We start from the raw sequence: 25,497 nt of genomic DNA, 5'->3' as shown, positions 1-25,497 counted from the left end.
AAAGGTGAAAAACAGGGTTTCAGTCAGACAAGAAATGTTTATCTAGCTGGCTATTTACATGCAAATTTAGTATTGTATGGTTGTTGTTTTTTTTAATTTGCTCCTGAGAAACATTTTCCTCACCCATGAGATCTTTCACAGGGGATCTCCTTTCACCAGTCTGAACTGAATGCTAATGAAGGATTCTTCAAAGAGAGAAAAGCAATTGGAGGAGGTAAGCAGTGAAGTCAATAGGGAAACTGAGGCAGAGAAGTTGCGACCTCTGATTGCTCAGTGTATGCTAAGAAACCTCAACTCCAATTGATTTCAACAGCAACAGCAGTTATGAGAAGTCAGGCACTAGGTATCCAGTTGGACTCCCAAACAAAAGAGACACTCAAAATTAGCAGGCAATTTGAAGTATGGACATAATTAGCTTTCTCAGTGCCAGGGCTGAGATCAAAAGTCAATTTGTGGCTCAGACCACTAGACCATGCCTCTCTCCAGTTGAGATCTTGAGTGTCAGTGATGATTCAAAACTAGATTTTATCAAAAGAAAATGGTGCTGATTAGAGGAATGGTTACAAATCCTAATACGAAGCGAAATGGTTTTGTGAGGGGTTTTCTTGTTCTTGATGTAGGGAGTTCAGGAAGTGGTAGAAACTCAAAGTGCTTGTTTTTCAGCCTGGTGTGAATGTCCATGCAAGAGGAACTAAAAATGAAGCTAATGACCTATATAATTCCATTTCTCAAGCTGAGTGAAGCACAGAAAGGACACAAAGCAGTGAAAAAAAGCAAATTTATTTATTTTAGTTTTCAGCTCAGGAGTAATTGATAACTTAAACAAGTTTCCTTTCTATCTTAAGTGTCCCTTTAAGGGCTCTTAAGGATCTCTTAAGGTTTTTATTGTGCATTTAATCACTGAACACTGCTCCATTACTGGAACTCCAACACTGCTGTTGGTTGTAACATGCACACATCTATTACACTAGCTTTGCTAGGGATTATTTGGACTGGTCACCCCTTGTGTCATACCACTTCCTTCCTGTACCTCTCCCAGGGGCTAACTTCAGAGATGATGTGCGACAGCCTAGCTCACGTCACTTTATACCAGCTCCATAAACCTGTTGTATCCACTTATGAGTGTCACAGAGATCAATGAGCCCTCATGAGCTGCTAATAACTGACACCTCTGAGTTAAGTGAAATGCCATGGAGTATGTCATAAGCATTATATTAAGCCTCATAACTGGATTCTGCCTCCCAGCCCCCACCCCATCCCAGAGTCAGGTTTCCGACTTTTAAGTGAACAAAAATGCGTAAGGAGCAAGGGGAAAAAAATGTTCAGTACTGTATCATGTATCTGTTAGCGGGACACCAACTCCCTGGTATGTGGAAAAACTGCGGTGAGAAGTCAGCCAGAGACGCCAGCTGGTAGGTGTGGAAGCAGCCAAAGCAGAAACTGCTGCACAGGCGAAGAATAGGCTTGCCAACTCTATAATCACACAAACCCAGACACCCTTGCTCTGCCCCCTACCTCACCCCTTCCCGGAGGCCCCGCCCCTTCTGAGGCCCCGCCCCCACGCACTCCCTCCATCCCCACTCCCTCCCTTGCTCGCTCTCCCGCACCCTCACTCACTTTCACCGGGCTGGAGCAGGGGGTTGGGGTGCAGGAGGGAGTTCGGGGTGTGGGCTCTGGGAGGGACCTCGGGTGCAGGAAGGGGCTCAGGGATGGGACAGCAGGTTGGGCTGCATGCAGGAGCGGGTGCAGGCTCCAGCCAGGTGGCACTTAACTCGGGCAGCTCCTGGGAACAGGGCCGCCCAGAGTGGGATCAAGTGGGGCAATCTGCCCCAGTCCCTGCAGGGGCCCCCATGAGAATATAGTATTCTATAGTATTGCAACTTTTTTTATGGAAGGGCCCCCCAAAATTGCTTTGCCCCAGGCCCCCTGAATCCTCTGGGCAGCTCTGCCAGGGAAGCAGCCGGCCTGTCTGGCCCTAGGCTCAGGGGCAGCCAGGAGGCACTGCGAATTGTCCCTGCAGAGTCAGCGCTTGTGGCAGGGGCAGCGTGCAGAGATGCCCCGGACACCCCTGTGCTTAGGAGCTGGACATGCCGGTTGCCTCCGGGAACCGCGCAGAGTCAGGGCAGGTAGGGAGCCTGCCTTAGCCCCGCTGCACCACCAGACTTTTAGCGCCTAAAATCTCCCGGATTGGCTTCAGTAGTCTCCGGCAGATCGAGCCTGATTCCAGGAGACTCCCAGCCAATCCGGGAGGGTTGGCAACCCTAGCAAAGTAGACTACATTAACTTGTATTCAGGGCCGGTGCAAGGATGTTTCGTGCCCTAGGCGAAACTTCCACCTTGCGCCCTCCCCCCGTCCCCAAGCCCCCTCCCTGAGGTGCCTCCCCATGGCAGCTCCCCACCCTCCTCCCTGAGGCACCCCCCTACCCCAGCTCACCCCTGCCCCACCTCCTCCCCGAGCACACTGTCGCTGCTTCACTTCTCCTGCCTCCCAGGCTTGCGGCGCCAATCAGCTTAGGCGCCACAATCCTGGGAGGTGGGAGAAGTGAAGCAGCCACGGCGTGCTCAGGGAGGAGGTGGGACAGGGGTGAGCTGGGGCAGGGAGTTCCCCTGCGTGCTGCCCCCACCCTTACTTGCTGCAGGCAGCCCTCCCCACGCTCACCTGCTCCAGCTCCCTCCGCCTAAATGCCAGCAGTGACTGGGGCGGCCGAAGATCCAGCCATCACGGTCGCTGCCGAAGAAAATGCCACCCCCCAAATCCCAGCGCCCTAGGCGACCGCCTAGATCGCCTAAATGGTTGCACCGGCCCTGCTTGGATTAGATACTTTTTAGTTCACATCACCAATGTTCACACAGTCAGGGGCGGCTCTAGCCATTTCGCCGCCCCAAGCACGGCGGCATGCCGCAGGGGGCGCTCTGCTGGTTGCCGGTCCCGCGGCTCCGGTGGACCTCCCGCAGATGTGCCTGCAGAAGGTCCGCTGGTCCCGCGGCTCCGGTGGACCTCCCACAGACGTGCCTGCGGATGCTCCACCGAAGCCGCGGGACCAGCAGACCCTCCGCAGGCATGTCTGCGGGAGGTCCACCGGAGCCGCGGGACCAGCGGACCCTCCGCAGGCACGCCTGTGGGAGGTGTCCACCGGAGCCGCCTGCTGCCCTGCCGGCGACCAGCAGAGCGCCCCCCGCGGCATGCCGCCCCAAGCACGCGCTTGGCATGCTGGGGCCTGAAGCCGCCCCTGCACACAGTGCAGTTAGATTGCCACGCCCCTGTAGCACACACTGTGGCACAGTGTAGATAAACCCTTAGTTTAACTACATTAATCCCTTGTGTGGACACTCTCATTCAGAATTAAAGTGGCCTTAACTAGATTTAGCTTAATTCAAGGCCACTTTAATTCTGAACGAGAGTGTCTACGCAGTAGTTTAATGCAGTTAAACTAATCCACTTTTAATCTACGCCCTTAGCTAATTTGGATTAATTTTCCTGAGTGCCCATGTGTAGACAAACCCTGAGTTAGGAGTGCAGGGGTGAATGACAGCAACAGCTGAGTCACAAAAAAGTTGATAACTTAACCATATTCTGTGCAAATCAGTCTGGTCTTTTTTATATTTATTACCTTTTAATTGAATATCTGTTTCTGACACTCCTGTGCAGCTCAAGTACAAAAACAGTGTCTCCTCTTTTAAAATACTGAGTTGTATCAGCCTGTGACCAAGTACACAGGCCTCTCTGGCACCAACGGGGAATCATACTAGACCGAAATCACTCTGCCATGCTTTTTGCACCAGTGCAAGCCAGCCCAGGGTCTGTTTATGACATTTCTTCCTGTTTTAGAGAGCACAGTGGCAGTTTTCCACCTAGTGAGTGTTCCCATGAGATGCAGAAGGATGTGTTTTCCAGCTTTACTCTGATCTCCAACAAAAGCCCAATTCTCAGAAGCCAAAAAGCAGTTTTTTACGGTTGCCAACATTGTATTTCAAAAATGAGGGACTGTTTTCTTTGCGCCCCACCCCATCCCTCCTCCCAATATTATCATTAACATATAGTATTCGCCTACTTTCGCCAGGGGTATTTCTTACTGCTTTTTGCAGCACTCAGCAATTCCCGATCTTGTTGTACAGAGATGAAAAAATAAGGGACTGTTGGCAACCCTATGTGGTCCTGAGCACTCTCAGCTGCCAGTGAAATGAGCAATTATCCAGAGCACTCAGTACCTCCCTTGATGAAGCCCCAGCTCTGTAGGTCCTTGGGAGGCCAGTGTCTCCCTTACCAGCTAGTCTGGGCTGAGGGGAAGTATTTATGCCTTGTGCCTGATTTAGTCAGTCAGAACAAAGGATCGAGTTAACCTCTATGAGACACCAGCTCGGTTTTGAAAAGTGCTTCTAACCTAAAAGCCAGAGCAGTGAGATTTAGGAGAAAATAATTTGATCTGCTTACATTGCTTGATTTAGACCATGCATATTTTTAAGCCATGAGAGAAAATATAAATAGAGAGATTCTCAACTGTGCTACATTTTGTCAATTGTCACAATCTGTGAATTAAGTCTGAAACCCTGGGTATTCTCGATTCAACTTTATACACCAGGCATGCCTTTTAGCCCATTGGTCCCCAAACTTTTCAGGGTCATGCCCCCCCTTGTCCGTGCCCCCCACTCCACCCGCAGCAGGGGCAGGCAGAGGGGTCACATCTCTGGGGGAAGGGGAGCAGATGGGGCTAAGGGGGGTGAGGCTGGAGCCGCAGCTGGGGGCAGGTCTGGGGCCATGAATAGAACCGTGGCTGGGGCCAGGACCAGGGCGGCTAGGGCCGGGAGCAGAGCCTTAGCTGGGGGTGGCGCTGCAGCCAGAGGCCGAATTGGGAGCAGAAGCTGCACCCGGACCATGGTCGGGGGCCAAGACTAGGGAGCAGGTTGGGGCTGGAGGTGGGAGCAGAGCCACAGCCAGGAGCCGGGGCTCTGGCCATGGCAGAGCTGGTGGCAGAGCCCGTGGGGGCTGGGCCGGGCTCCGCTACACTCCCACGAACGTTCCTCTGTGCCCCCCAGGGTGGCGTGCCCCACAGTTTGGGGATATCTGTCTTAGCCCTTTAAAGAGATGAATCACCTCTGCTACCAAGCACATTTGAAAGTTTTGAAAGTTTCAATTGTAGCCACAGCACATGGGCAATAACCACTCGTACCTATCCCACGCTAAGCACCACAAGCAATCTGCAGATTGTACAGGTACGAGGCAGATTAAGACAGGCACAACGGGCCTGTACCGTAACCAGAGTCCCAGCTTCTGGAGTTGTGCAAACGTATTAGAATCCAAGTTTACATTTTAATAAGGAAAATGCTTGAACAAATGAAGCAAACAGACGCATCCCAGCCGCTGGGGTCAGCACTGAGGCCACCTAATGCCAAAGGGAAGAAGGATCTCTGCTGCCCCAAGTGGGGAGGGACCCCCTTGCTGCTGCTCTTTAAGTAGACAGGGGTCACCTGCCACCTCCACTCCAAGTGCAGGTCGGTGGGGCAGGAGTCGGGGGAGGGGGGCTATATCGTGGTGTGCCTAGGGCCACAGATTGCCTTACCTACCCAGCCCCATACAGGTAGCTGTTTTAGAAATAGTATGAGTCTATGCATCAGGTCCTGGGAGATTCTGTGTACCAATAATTAAGGCTCTGTGTCTGTCATGGAGGTCACGGAAGTCACAGATTCTGAGACTTTCCATGACCTCCATGACTTCTGCAGCAGCCAGTTTGGCTGACCCCAGGACCGCCCAAGCATAGGGTTGCCAGGCGTCAGTTTTTCGACCAGAATGCCCAGTCAAAAAGGGGCCATGGTGGCTCTGGTCAGCACAGCTGATGGGCCATCAAAAGGCCGGTCAGCGGCACAGCAGGGCTAAGGCAGGCTCCCTACCTGCCCTGGCTCCACGCAGCTCCCAGAAGTGGCCAGCATGCCACTCCGAGCACCAGCTCCACAGCTCTCATTGTCCGGGAACCATGGTCAGTGGGAGCTGCAGGGGTGGTGCCTGCGGCTGGGGGCAGTGCGCAGAACCGCCTGGCCGGGCTTCCGCCTAGGGGCGCAGGCACATGCCTGGATGCATGAGGTAAGCACCACCCACACCACAGACCTCTGCCCCAGCCCTGACTCTCCCCTGCAACCAAACTCTCTGCCAGAGCCCACAACTCCTCCTGCATCTCAACCTCCTGCCCCAGCCCTGAGCCCCGTCCTGCACCCTAAACCCCTCATTCCCCAGCCACACCCCAGAGCCTGTACCCCCCCATAAAACCCCAACCCCTTCAGCCCCACCCCCAGCCCTGAGCCCCCTCCCACACCCCAAACACCTCATCCCTGGCCCCATACCAGAGCCCGCACACCCAGCCGATGTCCTCCCCGCCCCGCCCCCCAATGCCCTGCCCCAGTCCAGTGAAAATAAGCGTGGGTGGAGGTAAAGCGAGCGATGGGGGAAGAGAGAGGGGAGGGAGTGGAGTGAGTGGGGGATAGGGCCTCAGGGAACAGACCTCAGCAAAGGGGGTTTGGTTTTCTACAATCAGAAAGTTGGCAGCCCTACCAAAGCAGCTGACCCTGGGCCAGCTGCTCAGGTGGCCCTATACTCAGCTGCACCGGCCACTGCTGGAGTGGTCCTCGGGCCAGCCACACCAGCTGCTACTTGTGGCCCCTGGCAGCTGGCCCTGCCAAAGCAGCGGTCGCAGAGGTGGCCGGAGTAGTGGCCAGTGGGCAGCCCCAGGCCCCACCCCCAGAGCAGTCCGTCCTGGGGTGCCCCCCCCTATTGTTGACAACTTTCTATTTACACAAAACTGAACACCCTTGCCCCGCCCCCTGCTCTTTTCCCAAGGCCCCTGCCCCTTCTCCAAAGCCCCGCCCCTTCTCACTCCATCCCCCCTCCCTCTATCACTCACTCTCCCCCACCCTCACTCACTCGCTTATTTTCACCAGGCTGGGGCAGGGGGTGGGATGTGGGAAGGGGTGAGGGCTCCAGCTGGGGTGCAGGCTCCGGGGTGGGGCCAGAAATGAAGGGTTCAGGGCTGGGGCATGGGGTTGGGCCGGGGATGAGGGGTTTGGGTACACGTTGGGGCTACAGGCTGGGCGATGGAGCCAAGGGGTTCAGAGTGTGGGAGGGGGCTCTGGGCTGAGGCAGGGTTTGGGCTGTGGGAGGGGGTACAAGGTCTGGGTGCGGGTTCTGGGATGGGGCCAGAAATGAGGGATTCAGGGAGAGGGACGGGGCTCTGGCCTGGGGCAGGGGGTTGAGATGCAGGCTCCGGGAAGGAGTTTGGGTGTGTGAGGGGGCTCGGGGCTGGGGTACAGGTGTAGGAGGGGGGTGCAGGCTCCGGGAGGGAGTTTGGGTGCAGGAGAGGGATCAAGGCTGGGAGAGGGGGTTGGGGCATGGCAGGGGGTGCGGGCTCCAGGCAGTGCTTATCTCAGGGGCCTCCCGGAAGTGGCTGCCATGTCCTGCCAGTTCCTAGGCCGAGGCACAGCCAGGCGGCTCTGCGCACTGCCTCCTCCCACAGGCACAGTCCCCACAGCTCCCATTGGCCACAGTTCCTGACCAATGGGAGCTGCGGAGCTGGCACTTGGGGCAAGGTCGGGAGCAGCGCGCGGAGCCCCCTGGCCAGCCCTCCACCTACAAGGCTAGGGACATGTTGCAGCTTCCGGAGAGCCACAGGGAACCAGGTAGGGAGCCTGCCAGCCCTGCCAACTGGACTTTTTACAACCTGGTTAGCAGTGCTCACCGGAGCTGCCAGGGTCCCTTTTTGACCAGGTGTTCCAGTCGAAAACTGGACACCTGGCAACTCTAGACCGACCCAGCTAAGTTTTAGTCAGGAGTATTTATAGTAAAGGTCATGGACAGTCATGGGCCATGAATTTTTGTTTATTGCCCATGACCTGTCCATGACTTTTGCTAAAAATACCCATGACTAAGTCATAAACTTACCAATTATCTCTCACAGGGAGTGCTCTGCTTATTATAGGATCTGCCCATATGAGGCAAGGCTCGAAGGTCTTTATGGACCAAAGTTTGGTGCAACTCCTCTGCCCTTACCCCTTATCAATTTATTAGCGTTAATGACAAGAACGTACTCTAGTCGTGAGAAGAATGACCAGACAAGTTGCCATATTGAACTCCACAGATCAGATCAACTCTATGGGTGCAGAGATTCAGAACCCCTGAATCAACTGCACTGGACTGGGAGCATTCACTGCGATCTTCACCCGAGGGAGGAGGGGACCAGTGGGGAGGCACATTAGGTGGGGGACAGCAGAATTCAGGCAGGCCTCCAAGGCTGAGGGTTGTCTGGGAGAGGTGTCAAGTGAGCGCATCTCCCATCGTCCTGGCCCTGCCTCTGCCCACTCCCAGGCCTACCCCAGCCTCCTTAGCAGAGTGGGGGTTGTGGGTGCTTCACCCCATTGATCCCCTGACCCAAGTTCATTTAATGCCGCTAGGAATGTTGGCTTTTGCTGGAAGTACTTGCCAGTAAATCAAGCCTAGGCAGGCTCTGCTGTGGTTATAACTAATTCACAGAAGACTGGCCAGATTCCACAGGCCTTAAACCACAACTCTGCAAAAGCAATTCTGTTTTCTTTTTTTAAAACTATCCCTTGTTAATCCCATGCTTGTAATGGGGAGAAACTTACAACCCCTTGTGGAATTAAAGCTCTCACAGAATCTCCCCCCTAGGCTGGTCCTTTGTTGCCAGCATTGCCATAGCGTTCTTGCTGCTCTGTTCTATGTTGCCTCAGATTTTTCAGCTCCTCACACTCCAAAGTTGGCTCATTTGTCTGCTATCATGTCCACCCACGCACATTCAGAAATGTCAAAGTCCTGGGTAATATTTCCTTTAATAAACCAAACTCAGAAGAGATTCCATCTCTCCCATGACAGCCATGAGAGAAACAAAGCCTTAATACAGTCATTCCTATCAGAGGAGAGGACAGAGTGGCAATATGGACTCCAAATTTCTCAGGTTTCCTCAGTTTTAGACAAATCATCTTTTTCACACGTGTTTCCTTCTGCATTTCATCTTCAGTGAGTAAAGTTATCACCACAACAGCCTGATGGCTACCCACAAAGCACTGAGTCTAACCACGTTATGGGACAAAGCTATCCTGGGTTTAACACTACGGACTTCAGGGGAGTTACATCATGGGGGAATTTGGCCCTACCTGTAGGGCCTGGGGAGAGCTTCTCCTTTGTTCACGGATCTTCTCTTTTAGCACTTTGTCACCATTGCTTTCCTGGAACACAAACCAAAATGCTTTGAACAACAAGTACGTGAGTGTTCAGGAAAAACAAGTTTCAGAGCAGCAGCTGTGTTAGTCTGTATCAGCAAAAACAATGAGGAGTCCTTGTGGCACCTCTGAGACTAACACATTTATTTGGACATAAGCTTTCATGGGCTAAAGCAAAGGATTCATCCTTCAGGCTGAAAATATTCCCAAATGCTCATACTACTGGGGAGTTGCAAACTTTGTTGCTTCTTTTAGCCAAATGCATTGCATAAAGCATGGGTGCTTTGCATTCTTCCATTTCCCCCCACAAGCTAGCGTCCCTGTGTGCCACCCTCCCACCCCCGTCTACTGCAGGGGCTCTATTTGTTCCCAATTCCCCCACCCTCCCCATGCCAGTGTTCACCATTCCCCTCTCCACCATATGCCAGCAGCTGTGTTGCCCCCCATTCACCCCTTCAACCATACCACTGTTCCCCATTCCCCCACTCACGCCAGAGACTGTGTGCCCCTATGTCCCTCTTCCCCCAGTCCAGGGTCCCTTATTCTCCCCCTGGCCAGGAGTTCTGTGTGCCCACTCATTCCACCTTGCACCCCTTCAGCAGGCAAGCTCTGTGTGCCCCCCATTTCTCCCTGTGCCACATGCCAGGGGCTTGCTGTGCCCCCCATTTCCCCTATGTCATGGGCACAGTATGCCCCCAATTTCCCCTTCCCTCACACTTTCCCCTCACATGCAAGAGGCTCTATGCCCCCTTCACTCCACCCCCACCCCCTATTCTCATTTCTTTTGTATCTTTCTGGGAGTCCATAGAGAGGATGAGCAGAACTAAAATGGGGACTACTGTTATGCTGAAATGGGTTAATGTCTGCCATCAACTGGTTCTTTGGTCTACAGTCAATCACAATTGATAACTCTGCTAACCAGATGCCAGGGGCTCTGTATGTCCCCCGTTTCCATGTTTTGGTTTTTCTCATTGTCACCAATAAACAACGCAGTTCTTGTCAAGGATGCCTAAAACAGTTCCCTGAAATTTTGGAATTGATAGGATGGTGTGTTCCAAGTTACCACATTACAGACAGAGGAATGCCACAGAGTTAAGTGACACGGTGGGTAAGGTGAGGTAATAGCTTTTACTGGACCAACTTCTGCTGGTGAGAAAGACAAGCTTTCAAGCCCCAGAGAGCTCTAGAGGAAATACCTCACCCACTTTGTCTACTATCTATTTAAAAGAAGAAGTCAAGAGTCTGAAAAACAAAACACACCTAAGTTTCAAAACCCATTTAAGATTGCTAACTGACAATACACTTAGATCTCAAAACAAAAATACTTTAAAGGAAAGTAACATCTTACTGTCCACATAGACATTGTTCCAGTACTTTATAAAGATAGATACAACAGCAATTTTAAATACTTGACCAAACAATTCTAATGTCATTTGATACAACATTTTCCCATGTAACACTACCTTTTGAAAGAAAATATTTAGATACTGAAATAAGGTTGATTAAAATACATGGAAGATCATTTATAGGCTTAGTATTGTGACAAAATATGCAATTATTATGTAGTGGAAGAAACTCGGTTTTCTAAACACCAATCTTAAGAACAACAAGTTATAAAAAACATTTTCCCAGTGTGGACAGAAGTCACACAATGAAATTGATGTCAATGAAGAACAAGTTGACATTCCCAATATTTTCAATGCATTGGAAATCACTTTGAAGCACAAGAAGCAAGTGATGCAGTGTACGTCCACCAGACCTACTGTAATTCTCAGATGTTCAATTGTATGAACTTTTTGATTTTATGAACTGCTCAAGCCACAATTAATTCACTGGGGTTGTACTGCACAATGTTGACATGTTAGTCTTATGATCATAGAATCATAGATGATTAGGGTTGGAAGAGACCTTGGAGGTCATCTAGTCCAACCCCCTGCTCAAAGCAGGACCAACACGCACTAAATCATCCCAGCCAGGGCTTTGTCAAGCCGAGCTTTAAAAACTTCTAAGAATGGAGATTCCACCACCTCCCTAGGTAACCCATTCCAGTGCTTCACCACTCTACTAGTGAAATAGTGTTTCCTAATATCCAATCTAGACCTCCCCCACTGCAACTTGAGACCATTGCTTCTTGTTCTGTCATCTGCCACCACTGAGAACAGCCGAGCTCCATCCTCTTTGGAACTCCACTTCAGGTAGTTGAAGGCTGCTATCAAATCCCCCCTGCCTCACTCTTCTCTTAATGATGTTCTTAAGACATCATGTAAATGGATAGTCAATGCACATTATCATTTAGCAATTTTAAATGACTTCTGAAAATACTCTAGGAATATGGCAAACAGTACAGTTAAGCTAAAACAGGGTGCAGTAAGCATCCTTATGTAAATGGCACTCACTGCATATAAGTATAAAATCCACTCAGCCATTTCCCCTGCTGTCTGAACAAAGCTCACAAGTGAGCAGGACAGAGCTTTGTAGCTCTTTCTTCCTTATGGTAAATGTATCCTTGGTGCCAGTTACCTTCTTTGGGCAATGAAAAAGAAGCAAGATCCACATTCCACTGGATTGGATACAACAGCAAGAGCCTGGCACTTGTTACTTTTGGTTTCACATCGACAGCAAATAACTCTGCTTCTTTTATGGCTCACAAACATACCCGGCTTCACATTCCGGCTTAGGGAGCCTTCCATCAGCTGATAAGCACAGAGGAGCACCACAGTCTCACCCCTCCGTTTGTAATCGCTGAAAAGCAGACAGCAAGTGATGACTTTCCAGGCTGCTCAGCGTCACTGTCAGCTCCTCCTTGTGGGCAAACTTTTAGCTCTGCTCTTTGCACATCCCCTCCACCAAAAGGCACTCAATTTAGAAACAGAGCGTGATAGGGATTACTCAACATTATTTGTTTTGACTAAGGCTTAACTATATTGGTTTAGAAACAGGAGCTTATCTGGGTATAGCTAGATTTAGGGAAATTAGCTATACTGATTTAAGCCCCTTTATGGCCCTATAACTGTGTCCACCAGCCAGTGCAGTTAATGCTGTGCAAAAACAGTGCAAACCAGGTCCTAGACCTGTTAAGTTAAAGCAGTGCAAATCTCTATGTGGATGCTTATTTGGGTCTAACAGTGGCTTGTCTTGGTTTAACCCTAAACCTGTTCCCCTACTCATGTTAAGCTAAAACAAAATAAGTATCCATACTACCTTTTTTGGTGGTTCAACTGTATCAGTTTAAATATACCAATTTAATTAAACCATTGCAAATGTGTGTAGACAAAGCCTTAAGCAGTTTCCAAAAAATTACTGTACCTAATAGGCAAGGCAGTGTTGTTTCTAGGAAGACATAGTTATTTCTGCAAGAGTTAGAAACTTGGGGTTTTGTTGTTGTACAAAGGAAGTATACTCTGGAGTACAAGAAAGCAGCCTCCATAAAAAAAAGTGCTTGCTCAATTGGCCACAAAGCAGCTTGTGGCACCCCGTAATTTTGTTACTACAGATCAGTCCCGGTGAAAAAAATCAGCTCCAATAGGGACTGTCCAGCTCTCCAGTCGGAACCTCAAGAGGAGCTATAGGTGTTTGGCACCTCCTGGGAACGGGTATTTTGTATGAAATATACATATTTTCATTAAAGGGCAATCTGCATTCACTGTAAGCATATGTTCTGTGGCTGACAGTGGTCAATCACCTCCAGGTGTTGCATAGTAGCAACTAATGTGCTTAGCAAACACTTCCCCAAAAGAAGTTTATTATTAGAATGGTGTCAGCCACCCAAAAGGGTCAAATCATAGAATCATAGAATCTAAGGGTTGGAAGGGACCTCAGGAGGTCATCTAGTCCAACTCCCTGCTCAAAGCAGGACCAAACCCAACTAAATCATCCCAGCCAGGGCTTTGTCAAGCCTGACCTTAAAAACCTCTAAGGAAGGAGATTCCACCACCTCCCTAGGTAACCCATTCCAGTTCTTCACCACCCTACTAGTGAAAAAGTTTTTCCTAATGTCCAACCTAAACCTCCCCCTCTGCAACTTGAGACCATTACTCCTTGTTCTGTCATCTTCTACCACTGAGAACAGCCTAGATCCATCCTCTTTGGAACCCCCTTTCAGGTAGTTGAAAGCAGCAATCAAATCCCCGCTCATTCTTCTCTTCTGCAGGCTAAACAATCTCAGTTCTCTCAGCCTCTCCTCATAAGTCATGTGCTCCAGCCCCCTAATCATTTTTGTTGTCCTCCACTGGACTCTCTCCAATTTATCCACATCCTTCTTGTAGTGTGGGGCCCAAAACTGGACACAGTACTCCAAATGAGGCCTCACCAGTGCTGAATAGAGGGGAATGATCACATCCCTCGATCTGCTGGAAATGCCCCTACTTATACAACCCAAAATGCCATTAGCCTTCTTGGCAACAAGGGCACACTGTTGACTCATATTCAGCTTTTCGTCCACCGTAACCCCTAGGTCCTTTTCTGCAGAACTTAAATCTTAGAGATCAGGGCATAAGAACCAGTAGGAAAATACTAATACAATAAACCAACGTATTGAGAACAACTCACCACTCTGATGTTCAGACCCTGATCCCATTTAGAGACTTTTGTTTGTTAATAAAAATTTTCATTTAAAATGAGTAGAAGGCGTTATAGGATAATATGTATTTTTAAATCAACTGAATAATCTGCGGTGTCAGCTTTAACGGTCTCACTCATTTTCAGATTGAATTGAGCTATACAGCCAAAGGGTGTCACCATATTACTTAGAGAGGAGCCAGGATCCATTTTTACTGGACCTGACAGTTACCCTACTATAGACGGAGTAATTTTCAAACAAAATTAGGCTCTTTGGGTAACCCTTAGCTTCTCTTTGGGACAGGACCTATGCCTGCCTGTGTAAAGCCTATGGCACAATGTTGTAGTCTGTTATGTTAATTTAGACTTTGAAGCAACTTCTCAGGTAAAGCCATTGTTACAGTATGTACTATATTTTTAAGCCAAATGTACAGCACACGCATGTAACTGTCAAAATACTTAAACTAAATGGCCAGATTTTTAAAGGTATTTGAGCATGTAAAGATAGAGATTAACACCCCACCCCCACCCCCAGTGGGATTTTTAAAAGCTCCTAAGCACCTAACTTTCTTCTGAAAATCTTACTAGGCACCTAGCTGCATCTTTTTTCACCTAAATGCCTTAAAAATCTCATTGAAAGTCAATTTAAGGTTCAAAGGTTTTAATGACACAGGTTCCTATATGGATATGCCCACATCACTTTTGAAAACAGAATTTCAGAGGGCGAGAATTTTACCAGCAGTTAGCACCACATCTTTGCCAAATTACAATTGGGTAATAGCCTTATTCTTGCAAAAAGAGATCAGGATCTTGATTGTTGTCTCATCTAAAAGCAATACAGTGTCATACAAAAACTGGACTAATCTGGTTTATAAGCTACACCCAATAGTTTCAGGATCGGTCAAGATTCTTAACAGGAATGTTTGTATGTCATCATTTCCAGAGAAACAGAACTCTCTGTACTCTAGGATGCAAACAGAGAGAAATCCTGAGTCCATTGGAATTTTAACTGGACATTGTTAGTGCAGTGAGCTTCAGTTATGAACATTTTCTGTCAACTCACATGAATTACAGCATCCTAAACAAAAAAAGATATTTAAGGTCGGGGTTGGGACAAATTCTCTCTTTTGTGAAGTGTTCCTCTCCACTCTGAACCTTGAGCACAAAGCCTGTCTTTATTCCCAACTTTCACTCCCATCACCAAATACTAGTCTCAGCCTCCCACATCTGCCCCAATCTGTTACAGAGCGCCTTCACCTCCTGGGCACCCCCCCATGTCTACTTGTAGAGGGACCACATCTCTAACCCCCCCATGGCAGTCACTTCTTTGCCTCAAGATGGCCTTTCCTGTTGTCTGATAACGGCTTTGAGTTTTAAGAGTTCACCCTATTACAAGTTTAAAATGTTTAGGGTTTTTTTTAAAGTCACAAAAAACTAATTGTTCCTTTGACTCATTGTCAGGTGTCCTTGGATTTCTTTGACAGCAATACCTCTTCATTTTGAGTTTATATTTAATAATGCCTGCATTAGCAGCATTTGAGATGTACTGCTTGTTTACAAGCTCCTCTGTCTGGCAGAGCTCTGCTCTGTTTTTAAATTAATTACAATTGAAAAGATATCTACACAGCTGCACCCAATCAAAGCAATCCCCACTTGTATTATTTTCTGGAAATTTCCAACCAAGTTGATAACATGTAAACTGACTGCTGCAATTGTATCACATAACTATAATCACTTGCTTTTAAGACACAGAAGTCTGATGTAACAACAGACATTTATACTTTATTCTACAAAAGCCTGCACCTGTAATTCAGCTATCTTCAGCACACAGCAGCTACACTGGTTTTAGTAAAAGTACTAGCGTAGCCAGCATTCAAGCATTTTTAACCACTGTACCATAAAAACGGGTTTAATGACAGAGTTCAAGCATTTTTACCACTCACTTCACTAGCACTTAGGACAAGTTCAATGGCACCATTATTAGAATACAGGTCCAAGTTTTTCTAATAGAGATGCACCACATGACAGCAGTTTTAAACTTTGCATTTACTCAACTTCTGTAATATCCCTATGCTTTGCAAGCTTGATGTATCCTCCACCCTGCTCACTAGTACTTCAACATTCTGTTATCAGGTCAGTCAGGCTTAGGCCCCTGTGGCTATGAAGTAACTTAAGTTTGAAGCACATTGGTAGAGTTAAGGAATCTGCATTGTTGCTGCCTGGACTGCATGTTCTGTGCAAGGATTTCTGTCTCGGGCTGTCAATCCAGTGCTGAAGCCAACTTCTAAAAATGGGAATCATTGCATGCAAAGACTGGATTGAGGAAAGCAGATTTACAAAAGTTGCACTGTTAATATAAAAAATACAGCGAGGTTGGCAGTCTTCAAAAAGCTGCTGTTCATTGGAAGTAGGACATACTGCAAGACTACTGTTTGGTGGAACATCATCAAAGTTCCAAGCAATTCCTTTTACTGAGCTCCAAGTCATTTCTAATTCATGAAATGAAATCAACTTTGTTTAGACTCACTTGCCAAGTCTGTATCTGCCAAGTTCTGGACACTATAGATAATTCAAGCATTAAAGTTTTTCACAGCTCCCCGTGTTCTTAAAGAATTGCATTATTCCTTTAAAAAAAAATAGAGTTCTATTTTCCTGATGCTCTTACTACGTGTCACAGTGAAAATGTTGATACTTTAAGGCTTCTACATTTTTCATATAAATATCTCATTTCAATGGTACATTCTTTGAACTCCCAAATGAGATGATCAACCATTTCCTGGACCTTGCACGTCCTACATAATCCATCTGTAGAAACAAAAGGGGGAGGGACAGCTCAGTGTTTTGAGCATTGGCCTGCTAAACCCAGAGTTGTAAGTTCAATCTTTGAGGGGGCCAATTAGGGATCTAGGGCAAAAGACAGTACTTGGTCCTGCTAGTGAAGGCAGGGGGCTGGACTCAATGACCTTTCAGGGTCCCTTCCAGTTCTATGAGATAGGTATAGCTCCATATATAAATTACTATTTAAACTGCAATGGCCAGTTAAAATTCTAAATAGAGCCACTTCACTCTTTTTCTCAGGGCCTTGGAGTATATTAGCACTTTGGACTCTCGGACATATTTCATGGAATCTTTTCCCCCTTGTTTCTTTTGCCCGTATGTATTCCTGCCATTCCCCTCTCAACACCTGCTTAGAGTTTTAGACTCCAGTTTACTTAAAGAGATTTTTAAATCAACTTGCTCATTTTTAACAGCATCTTCTGCCTGTTTGTCTGCCAACTCATTGCCCCCTACCCCTACATGAGCTGGGATCCGTGCAATGAGCTTTTCAGTGGAGGTCTCCCATTTAAGTATTGACCAAACCTAGTGAAATCCAAACAGATCATGAACCAAGTTAGTCAAACGCTTTGTCTACAGAGTTAGCCTTGATTCCCCAATCCGTGTAGCTGCAACAATTAGCATGACTTCAATTTGGCAGGAGTAAGCTCAGCTAGTGTAATATACAGTTTTCCTTGTCTATTTGCAGTATAGTATATTCACACAGCTGCACTGGCCGCAGGTCACCAACAGCTGTAGATAAACAGGAAAAAAGTCTGAAGCTAGGTATTTCTTATCTCCCACATAATCAGAAGCACACAGCTGTTTTTATTTTTCTTGTTCTGAACATGATATCGTTGTGGAGCATCTTATAGAGCCACAAAAAACTTTGTAGTCAGCAGAAAGAAAGTCACAATTGGGTCAAAATAAATCACAGGTTCACTTAACTGCTAGGCTTCTGCCATGGTATTCAATCATGGCATCTATTGAAAAGAAAGGAATAGCATGGAGATCTGAAAAGATACAATGGGTTGGTGCAGATGATGCTACCTCTTTCTGAAACAGACTTTCTGCCAATATTTATCTGGTGAGGCTAATCACATCCTAGTGCTGAAGCAAACCTGACAAAGGTGCTACTCCTCCATGATTTTTTGTTTGCTTAATTATAAATTTGGCATACAAAGGACAATTCTGACACTAAAAAGCAAAATGTGACATTGCTATTTAAATACTGGAGATAGTTTTTAAAGTTTTTTCTGCTTCTTACACTAAGGAATCTGGAGTGTCTGGTCTGGTCTTCCCTGTTCTTTAGAGGTCCTCCTGGATGACTCAGAGCATGTGTATTATGAGCTCTCCCTCCTTGAAGAGTCAGGATTGTTTAATCTTTAGCAAATACATTTTCTCTTTACAATGTTTTAGTCACTGAAGTTGAAATGTTAAAAATAGGAAAGTTTTAAACTCAGTCTTTCCTTCAGCTTTCGCGAAGCCAGAGTTTTCTTGTGAAGGCAAAACCTGAATTTCCAATGCAAAAATTAAGCAGAAAGAGCTTTTAAAAAATTGAACTGTTCTTTGTACATTATAAATCATCAAAAAATGTACATAACTAATTCCTCCATACAACTTCCTTTTACAGGGGAATTAATTTGCTTAGTGCAATGTTTAAAGGGTAAGCAGACAGTGTGTCATCACAAACTGAATTACATTTGACACTAAGCCAAGTAATTGAATATTCCATGGAAATGACCATAATACTGAAAGTGACTTCAATAGCAATAGGTTTCAGAGCAGCAGCCATGTTAGTCTGCATCCGCAAAAAGAACAGGAGTACTTGTGGCACCTTAGAGACGAACAAATTTATTTGAGTATAAGCTTTCATTGGCTACAGCCCACTTCATCGGATGCAATACTGACACAGTGAAATGTCAGAAGTATTAAGGCAGTTTCCATAATGCTTTAACTGTGGTTCTGCTCTGAGGAACTGTGTCTGGATCAAAAGGAGTACTTTATGCAACAACATACAAAATAAAAACAAGGGAGTGCAGTCAGTAAAAGTTGCCACAAGGTGGAAGTAGCTTCCCAGTTAGAAGCTTGATCTAGCAAGATTTTTTTTTAACCTCATAAGGAATTATGCACCCTACTTATCAGACTATAAAAATATATGTACGAAGGGAGTATGAATTTTTATTTTTGTAAACCATCTAGTCAAGCAATGCAAAAATATTTGCAGTTCTGCATAATGAGTGAAAAAAATAACAATATTAAAAGTTCAATGTGTATTTAAGTCAATAATATGTAAAATCAGGAATAATGGAATTAAAGGTCAGGTCTACTCTGAAATGTCATTAAGAGGGGCATAAAAAGGTTCAGTATTTCTGTCCAGGAAGATGTTTTGTTTTAATTGCCAACCCTGCAAATTCACCCTAGGATTAGAAATATCAAAGGATTTTGTTGTTATTCTGAATACTGAGTAAGATCCAGTAAGAAAGATTTGGTTGGATACATATCATCTGTGTCTATCTAGGTACTTTGATGGCCTTCATCAACATAGTGTCTGAGTGCCTTGGTTTGTGGATTCTGTCCTCACAACACCCATGTGAGGTAGGGAAGTATTACCTCATTTTATAGATAGGAAATGGAGGCACAGAGTAGATTAAGTCAAAAGTCAAGTGCTTAAGGCCACACTGAGTCTATGGCAGAGTCAAGAACTGGACACAGGTATTCCAAGTCCCAGTCCAGTGCCTTAACCATGAGGCCATTTTTTGCTTTTAGTTATACCTGTGCACACCTGTCCGTCCCTCCCCCGGCCCCACCCCCCACATGCCTTCAAAGGGCTGGGGAGGTGTAGCCAAGCACACAATTTGCTTATCAATTCAGTTTCTGAAGTGAGACCAAATAGAATGTAGCTTCATCTCCTACAGGTCTGATGCTCTGCAGTGTTAACAGGCATACATGGAATTGTAGATAGTCCTGAAAACACATAGGTGATTAAAGGTGACATTTTTACACAGTTACTTTGCAGAGTAATCCTGTACTTTGGAACATTGTACCTCTTGTGAAGTTCTGAAAACTGTGTGGCCACTTGCTAGAAATTCAACAGATATTTAACAGCTTCTCTTTGCGAAGTGTCTGGCAAATAACTCTCGACTGTTTCGCGACAGAAGGACTGATTGTAAGTTTAGACATACAAATGGAAACAAACGCACACCAAACTTGCATGTGCAGTTACTACAAGTCCAGAACATTTAAACATTCAAAAGCCATACATGGTATGTACACCTATGCTTTTCAAAAGTCAAGTCCAGAGCAACAGTTCGCTATTAAAGGGACTATCAGCTTCACATGAAAAAGTAGTTTTGAATATTAGCCAAAATATAGGCTGCTCAGAGGAATGGTGATAGGATTTAATGTATTTCACCCTTTGTATACATTATAGACCCAAGTTGGATTTGAAGCAGTGATCAAACAGCTACCATACTTTGTAGTTAATGAAAGACGTGGTGGCTTCTGTCTCAGTGGACAGGTATCATCTCCACTATCACAGCTGGTGCTCACTGACAGTGCATGGAGAAAAATGAAGGCATATTTCAGAACGAGGACTCCTGTATTCATTGGACATGCTCTACCTTTTCTATGATGAGAAGATTCCAATATAGCATCTTTCAACAACAACATTAAACTTACTTTTAAAAAGACAATGCGGCTTCTTTGCAAGTATCACTGGATGGCTGTGGCAGGCTTCTCACTTCACTTTCAATCTTGGGATGTGATCAAGAGTAAGAAACCAAGTGGATAAGGAAGAGAGCAGCGCATGCATTTTCCTTTTTAGAGTAAGAGTGGAGTAGAATATTGAGCGTACCACGAATCAATGGCTCATTGTCCACTGTCCTTGATAAGATGCCCTGCTGTTTCTCAGAAAACAATTTGAAGTGGTGTGTGATTTCATGCATGAGACCTCTTGCATCTCATTCTGAACATACTGGACAAGGCTAGTTTTCAGAGACTTATTTTAACTAGAGCAGGGGTCGGCAACCTTTCAGAAGCAGTGTGCCAAGTCTTCATTTATTCACTTATTCATTTATTCACCATTTATTTATGGTTTCGCGTGCCGGTAATACATTTTAATGTTTTTTAGAAGGTCTCTCTCTATGTCTATATATTATATAACTAAACTAGTGTTGTATGTAAAATAAACAAGTTTTTCAAAATGTTTAAGAAGCTTCATTTAAAATGAAATTAAAATGTTGATCTTACGCTGCCGGCCCGCTCAGCCAGGGGTGGCTCTAGGAATTTGGCCGCCCCAAGCATGGCGGCATGCCACAGGGGGCGCGCTGCCGGTCCCGCGGCTCCGGGGGACCTCTTGCAGACGTGCCTGCGGAGGGTGCGCTGGGAAGGCGGCAAGCGGCTCCGGCGGACCTTCCGCAGTCATGCCTGCGGGAGGTCCGCTGGTCCCGCGGCTCCGGTGGACCTCTCGCAGGCATGACTGTGGAAGGTCTGCCGGAGCTGCCTGCTGCCCTGCCGGCAAAATGCCGCCCCAAGCGCGCGCTTGGCGCGCTGGGGTCTGGAGCCGGCCCTGTGCTCAGCCCACTGCTGGCCTGGGGTTCTGTTCACCTAGGCCGGCAGTGGGCTAAGCGAGGCCTGTGGCCGGGACCCCGGCTGGCAAGGGTCCATCAGCCAGAACCCAAGACCAGCAGCAGGCTGTGAGGGGCCAGGACCCAGAGGGCTGGGGGAAGAGGGCTGGAGTCAGGGCTGGGGGCTGGGTATGTGGGGGGGTGTAGGTGTCAGGGCAGAGGGGGGCCTGGGTATGGGTCGGGGGGCCGGTGTCAGGGTTGTGGGGGGGATGAAGGAGTCAAGCAGAGGGCTGGGTGTGTATGAGGGAGGTACAGGGCTCAGGGCTGGGGTCTGGGGGGTGTGCAGGGCTCAGGGCAGAGGGTGTGGTGTATGTGTGGGGGTAAGGCTCAGGGGAGAGGGCTGGGTGACTGCCTCCCTAAGAACTCCCAACCCCGCTGCTCCTTGTCCCCTGACTACCCCGTCCTGGGACCCCAGCCCCCAACTGCCCCCCAGGACCCCATCCCCTATCTAAGCCTCCCTGTTCCTTGTCCTCAGACTGGACCCTATCCCCTATCTGTCCCCTGACTGCCCCGACCCTTATCCACACCCCAGTCCCCAGCCAGACCCCCGGGACTCCCATGCCTATCCAACCACTCCCCACCCCTGACAGGACCCCCAGAACTCCCAACTCATACAACCCCCCCAGCTCCTTGTACTCTGACCACCCCCTCCAGAGACCCCTCCACCCTAACTGCCCCCCCAGGACCCTCCTTGCTCCCGGTCCCCTGACTGCCCTGCTTCCTATCCACCCCTGCCCCTCACAAACCCCAGAACTTCTATGCCCCATCCAACCCCTGCTCCCTGACTACCCCCTCCAGAGACCCCGCCCCTAACCCCTGGGACTCCACCTCCCCATCCAACCCACCCTGCTCCCCGTCCCCTGACTGCCCCCACCCCTTATCCAACCCCCCCCCAGCCCTGGGCCCTTTACCTTGAGGCTCCACGCAGAGCCAGACACGCTGCCCTGCCGGAGAGCACATCCCCGGCCCTCAGAGTGCTGCGCACGGCAGCGGCAGGGCAGGGAGTGTGTCTGCCTCCCCGCGGAGCCAAACGCTGCCCCGCAGGAGCATGCAGCCCCGACCCCCCAGAGCGCTGCACGCGGCGGCAGGACTCCAGGGGAGGGGCTGGCAGCTTGCTGCGCTCAGCCGGCGCTCCGGCCCCAGAGCGTGGACCCCGCAGCTTGCCGTGCCGGGAGAGTGGGGCCATTTTCCCACCCCGTGCGCACGGCTATGCTTCTGCTCCCTGCTACCGCGCGGGGAGCAGAGGGCAGAGGAGAGCGAGCCAGGCTGGGCAGGATTTTTAATGGCATGCTGGAGTCCCGGCAGGCTCCAGCGTGACATTAAAAATTGGCACGCGTGCCATAGGTTGCCGACCCCTGAACTAGAGCGTTTCTGGTACGTGGGAGTTTTAACGTTTAAGGCCACATTTTCAGAAGAGCTCAGTGCCCACAATAGGGGGCAGGTTTTTAGGAGGGCTCAACACCCGGCCGCTCCCATGGTGACACACGAGCCCAGACTGGTAGACGAGCTCAGAACCCAACATGAGGAGCTCTTGAAAATCTTACCACTTATTTTAGTACCTAAAAGGTTACCAGACTTACCGTTCCAGGGCTCTTCGGGTCTCCTTATCCACAATGAAGGTAAACGCAGGTGGGCAGCACAAAATACTGCTCTGCCTACAAATGTCAATCCAGCTTTCAGTGGCTGCCATTATGGATGAAATGGTAGTTTAGCCTTTGTGTACACTCAGTCTTGATTCATCTGCTGAGATTACCTGCATGGGTGCCAGTGACAGTCATAGCTGGAGGAAGCATTACAGAAGGCATGTTGCCAGGAGGAAGACTGCCTATGTGAAAATACGAAAAGAAGACATATAGGCTATATAGGCTCTATTAATGAGCCGTAGACCTACGGCCCTCCTCCCCCAGTAAATTAATTCCAATCCATGGCTGGCAGGGCTTAAAAAAAGAAAATGTTTAAGTATATTATTAGGAACAAAAAAGAAGCAGCAGGGTGATCTACTTATACCACTTGATGATGATGAAGTACTTACCAGTTTATTAAACATCCTCTGTTTTTCTGACTAAAATCCTTTTAGCTCAGAGACTACTTTACTATTTGCAGCCAAGTGTCTTACAATTTCTCTAGTTCCGTTTTGTACCTGGGCTTGCTGCAAAGGGGTAGTATTTGGCTAGAGCTAGGTTTCACCCCACTTTTTCCTCTACACATCTTCTTACCCCTTCTACCCTGAATCATCCTTGAAAGAATTGAAAACTGTAGTTCAGTTCACACTGAAATCTATAAAAAACATTCAGACTTAAAAACACAAAAGAAGCTGAGTGCATTAAGAGATTTTGAGTCTCAATGAAACATTGCAAAATCCTTCATCCCAAAGAGGGAGGGAGAGTCTTTAAAATCTATGTTCAATTAATCCAAACTGAGCAGGCCTGCTTCCAAATTAGCAAGACTTGTAGATCATTGTCTCATAGAAACACTCACCTAAGTATTTTTCTTTTTAGTTTTCCAGATTAAAAATTGAACTTTTTCAAGAAACCTTAAATGACCCTGTGCTGTACAACACGCATCGCTCCTAAAAGACTAACCAGGGTTTAAGGAGGAAGTAAAGTGAAACTAGATGCACCTCTCAAAACAAATGTACATGTTGTTCAGTGCTGAGTAGAATCTGTGAGGACTAAATGTAACCTCACACCATTACCCCGACTTCCAAGTGGTCCAAGGATTTGCTCTGATAAAGCAGGTTGGTTCCACGGTAGTAGAGAAACGAATAGACAGATTGTATCTAGACTTGATTTGCAGAGGCAGTTTTCCACATTACCTGAACATCTTTTGGGTGCTACTTCGAGTATACAGCTAATGTTCTCAACTGAAGGGTTAACCTGTAAGCTAATACAGAATTGTTGGGGAGGATGCATGGGAAGCGGAAGCTCTTCTGTTGGCTTGTAATTTCCTTCAAACTATGTGAGGTATCAGTTCTATACTCTCCTAGCTGGCTGTCATGGTTCCAATTCAACTGGTGCACTAATAAGTGGAGAATAAGATTATCTCCACTAAGAATGCAGAGTCTATCAGTGAAACAGTCTCTTTCGAGTTGTTCAGTGTCATTGGCATTTTAGCTCAACGAACATCCCAATTTCTTTTTGGTTTCATGTGAGATTTGTTTAGCATTTTCAACTGAAATCTATGGTCAAACTGATTTACCTGCGAGTTTCTGATTTGTTAGCATCTAATCTCTGATAATATGGTTAATGGCAGAAAGTTTATTATCTAAATACTTGATAGTGAAATACATCAATGAGACCATAACAAGTTCTGCACTGAGCAAGATCAGATCAGTTTCTATAAACTCTTTGAAATACTGCATTCAAAGCTTAGGACATGTCTACATGGAGACTTGGTGCAGAGTTACCCTTACTGCGCAACAAGCCAGGTCTGAATCTACTGTGCACCAGCTTGCTGCATTGTAAGGGCTTGTCTATCACTTATACCACAGGAAGCTTGGGTGTGAAGCTACCTTGCTCTAGTCTGCCACACTCTAAGTGCCCATGTGCACCCTGCCGACACACATTAACAATTCACTAATGCACTTCCAGCCAGTCCTGTTTCAAAGAGGACTAGCTCAAAGTGCATTAATAAACAGTTAATGTACGTCAGCAGGGCACACAGGGACAGTTACAGCACAGCAGGCTGGTCGGGGTAGATTTAAACCCTAGCTTGCCACAGTTCAACTGTTCATGTAGACAAGCCCTAAGTCACCATAGGGACCCTGCAACTGTGAACTAAGTGTTCCATAGTGTGCTTTGATGCACTGCTGTTTCAAACACTGCCAGTTAGCACATGGCAGGCTAGCGAGCTATAGGTTCACACCTAGCTTGCTGCACACTCAGGGTACATTTACACTACAGAAAAGGCCCACAGCAGTGATTCTCAGAGAGCAGATCAGCTGATTCAGGCTTGCAGTACAGAGCTAAACCCAGTAGTCTAGATGTTCCCACTCTGGAAGCGGGGGGGGTGGGGGGCAAAGCATGGGCAGGTCTCGGAACCCAGGCTCCAGCCCAAGTGGGAATGTCTACACTGATCTGATCCTGTTCAGTGTCTACACTGCTATTTTTAGCCCCATAGCGAGAGTCTGAGTCAGCTGATCTGGGCTCAGACTCTCTGCTATGGGTCCTGAAGCTCCATCCTACTACAAAGGAACATTTCTCTCTCTCTGAAGTGCCATTCTACTCTGGAAAAGAAAAAATGTGAAAATGATGTGGTCTTCCCCAAGGAACCTGTTCCC

At 47.5% G+C, this 25,497-nt stretch overlaps 1 protein-coding gene across 16 annotated transcripts in view; it reads right to left on the bottom strand.

Annotated features, from left to right (window-relative positions):
• The window catches only part of LOC120384298 (dipeptidase 2-like), a 100,578-nt gene that overhangs the window by 45,830 nt on the left and 29,251 nt on the right, over positions 1 to 25,497 (bottom strand). For 3 of the 16 annotated variants that reach the window (XM_039502786.1, XM_039502770.1, XM_039502771.1), the window contains exons 1-2: positions 11,740 to 11,976; positions 9,154 to 9,225 (exon numbers count right to left, since the gene is read on the bottom strand). The exons of 1 other annotated variant lie outside the window; for it this stretch is intronic. The gene's annotated coding sequence lies outside the window, so the exon portion shown is untranslated. 12 more of the 16 variants (XM_039502773.1, XM_039502776.1, XM_039502775.1 and 9 more) reach the window with 9 other exon arrangements.

The sequence above is a fragment of the Mauremys reevesii genome, linkage group 16 (assembly GCF_016161935.1).
Source record: "Mauremys reevesii isolate NIE-2019 linkage group 16, ASM1616193v1, whole genome shotgun sequence".
In the NCBI taxonomy this organism is placed as follows: Eukaryota; Metazoa; Chordata; order Testudines; family Geoemydidae; genus Mauremys; species Mauremys reevesii.
Note: the sequence above shows the minus strand (reverse complement) of the source record. Positions and strands in the feature narration are given on the sequence as shown.